We start from the raw sequence: 3293 nt of genomic DNA, 5'->3' as shown, positions 1-3293 counted from the left end.
CCACTGATAGCCTTGTCTTCCATGAATTTGCCTAGTCCTCTTTTGAAGCCGTCCAAGCGGGTGACCATCACTACTTTCTGTGGGAGCTGATTCCATTGTTTTGCTATGCACTGTGTAAAGAAGTAATTTATTTTGTCTGCCCTGGATCTTCAGCATTCAGCTTCATTGGATGGTCCGAGGTTCTAGAATTATGAAAGGGGGAGAACAACTTCTCCCTATCCACTTTCTTGCCACCATGTATTATTTTAGGTTCAGTTAATTTCATTGTACACAGGTTGCACATTGACAATAAAGGCATTTTATTCATTCACTCACACACTGGAAGCTGGTGTTCAGAATATGAAAAGGGAAGAGTATCCATACATACCTTTGCCACTTTTTTTTCTTTATAGAGAAGAGAAAGGGCTAGGTAAATATAAAAGACACATCTAATTTTTTCCCTTACGCATCTTTTCTGGCAAGTTAGATATTTGATTTTGTAAAATGAGCATATAATGTCCTAATGGTATTTTTTCTCACTGATATAGGAGCCTTTAGAAATTAAAGTGTCTGCAAAATGCTTCCCACTTTAAATATGTTTATGTTTTTCACTATTCTCAACCCATTTTACAGAACTGAAGTTGAGATACAGTGTTTGGTTCATGGGCAGGAGACCCAGGTTGCTGAGCAGGAATGGAAGGGATTGGCCCAGACCATTATAGTCATTGGTCCTACAGGAGAGCCGAAGCCTCTCCTTGACCCCTGGCATCCACAGTAGTTGACCAGCTTCTCATGTAAGATGGCCACCTCAAATAAATGTTGTTTCCTCATGGTTAATATTCTACTGAGTTCAAGAGAACTCACTTTCAGGATGGGAACATAATGGGCTTTGAATAACTTCCTTGTTAAAAATTAGAAAATAAATGTTATAGCATTTTGTACCCTGAAAAATACAATAGACCTGATAAAACTTGTACACACACACACACACACACACACACACACACACATCTTATCCAGAGTATATAAAGTTATGCATGATCCAGACTTTTAACGATTGCAAACAGCAACTAGAGCCAATTGCAAGTGCGTATTAGAAGTTAAAAACAAAAGACAAGAAATAAAGAGCTACTAAATTATAAAGAGGCCTATAATCTGATTAAAGAATTTTTAAATCAATTCATACTTTTAGTTTAGTCAATTCATTAACCAATTAAATCTGCATCTATTTATATATGAATACAACAATATTTCGAAGGGGGAAAGCATATTCTGTTCTACACTATCTGCGCAGGTGCCATGGTTGGCATCAATTCAGAAGAGGCATTCCCTACTTTGTGACAGAGAAAATGAAATATCTGCAATTTTTGAAAGTTCTTGTATTAGAAACAATTAAGACTTAACCCCCGCCTGCCACTGCTATCCAATTTAAAAGGGGCACCTTTTTGTCAATCAGAAGGCTTTAATATGTTAATGTGACTATTAATCAAATCAAAGTTGCAGATCTAAGCTAAAAATAGAGTAATAGAGGACAGAAGAGAAGTGGTGCAGGGTCACCACCAGCTCTGCTGAGAAGTCTCCATCAGCTTTCACCTGGCAGCAGCCACTGAATCAGGCTGCAGCTGAGCAGGGAAGAGAAAGGATGCTGGGCCACTCCATTGGCTCAGCTGAGAGGCTAGCAACTTTTTAACTCAATGAGCTTTTGCACCCAAGATGCTTATTGGAAGAACATGTAACTAAGATCTTATACCCAAGTTTGATTATTTCCTCCTCTCTCCCAATTAATTTTCCTTTTTTGTTGTGCCATTTTAGATTGCTAGCCTGGGAGCAGTTTTTTTCAATTAACTGAAAGCTACACTAGAAGCCCATTTTGGCAGAAGAGACTCAACTTGAGTCTCTTGTTTTTAATTGCTGTGTTATTTTAATGTACTTTAACCATGCATATTTATATTTTAACTATTTACATACCTTGGTTTTTATATTTTGTAAACATCCTAGAAGCCTGTTTTGGCAGTAAGCTGTATAGCATAATAAGAAATAAGCCCAACTCAGAATAAATAGGGGTTGTGCCCAGTTCACTCTAATCACTCTGGCAGTCTCAGTCCTTACTCTGCAGCTGGCAAGCTTTGCTGTCCTGCATGTCCAATTCAGAAGGTTCAGAACCTGGACAGCTCCTTCTTGGCTGCAGAGGGCTCATGTTTATCCATTCCTGAAGAGACCACAGATGGGCTGATAACATACTGTTGCTTTATTGTTTTATCTTTTGTACTCCTCTGTCCTCTTGCTTAAATATATTAACTTGTGAACTGCCTTGGCAGTAGACAAATGCATCAAACAAGCAAACTTGCAATCACCAGTTGAACTGCCTCTATTAGAAGTATTGTGCTGGAATCAATATAAGGTGCTGTGAGAATACCCTCTGTGGTATTTGATCTGTGTTGGCTGTTCCAAACATGCACATTACCACTTAATGTTGCATTCATTCAATGATATATACCCTAATGGAAACTTACTACAATTAATAAACAGGAGGAAACTTCTGACACCAGGTTTTCCTGGCATCTCATTATTTTAAGTTAATGGTTCTAATCCAGCCATGGACCTCTCTGAACCTCCCTGCAGGAGAAGTGCAGGCTTATTTCTAACCACTTTCCTACTAATGTCTTCAGGTAGAATTTTAATATACACTTATTATTAGATTTATACCCCTCTTGTCCTCCAAGAAGCTCAAGTCAGTGTACGTGGTTCTACACTCCTTTACTTTGTCTTCACAAGAACCCAGGAAAAATCTCATAGAAGCCCAAGAGGAACATGCTTGCTCAAGTGCCCAGCAGGAAAGAAGTGGGGCCTCATTTGTGGCAGTAAGGATGAGGAGGAGCAGTAGCAGCAGCAGCAGCAGCAGCACAGGGATGACCTGATTCTGAAGGACCATCGAAGCCAGATGCTCAAAAGTTCCTTAGTGGTAACAACAACCTTCCTTTCCCCCCATCTCATTCTAGACCTGGAAAGTGCTTGAAATTAAAAAGTGGCACTTTATGTGTGTATCCAGATTGCTGCTCTTCTTGGGACTGGATATACTGGCATTGCATGCAGCCCTTGCTGGGTATAACGCAGTGCCCAATGTTCCATACCCATCTTCCAGGAAACATTATGAAGCTTGCATAGATCCTATTAATGTAACTTCACTAATGAACTTTCAAGCATCTGGCAGAGGAGGGATGTACTGTGGGCAGCCTTGTGCCAGCTACTGTCTCTCAGCCTAACCTACCTCACAGCAGTGGTGGCTGATGCTCGTTGAGACTTGTAGGGCAGAA

General features: G+C 40.0%; 1 long non-coding RNA gene across 1 annotated transcript in view; it reads left to right on the top strand.

Moving 5' to 3' along the window:
* LOC310744729 overlaps nt 1-3021 on the top strand; it is a 23846-nt gene extending 20825 nt beyond the window's left edge. The window contains exons 2-3 of the long non-coding RNA XR_014539711.1: nt 613-773; nt 2755-3021. This is a non-coding gene — a long non-coding RNA (uncharacterized lncRNA). The remainder of the gene's footprint in view (nt 1-612; nt 774-2754) is intronic.
* The last annotated feature ends 272 nt before the right edge of the window (nt 3022-3293 follow it).

Source organism: Podarcis filfolensis, assembly GCF_964270895.1.
Source record: "Podarcis filfolensis genome assembly, chromosome: 11".
Lineage (NCBI taxonomy): Eukaryota > Metazoa > Chordata > Lepidosauria > Squamata > Lacertidae > Podarcis > Podarcis filfolensis.
This window is presented reverse-complemented; position numbering and strand designations above follow the sequence as displayed.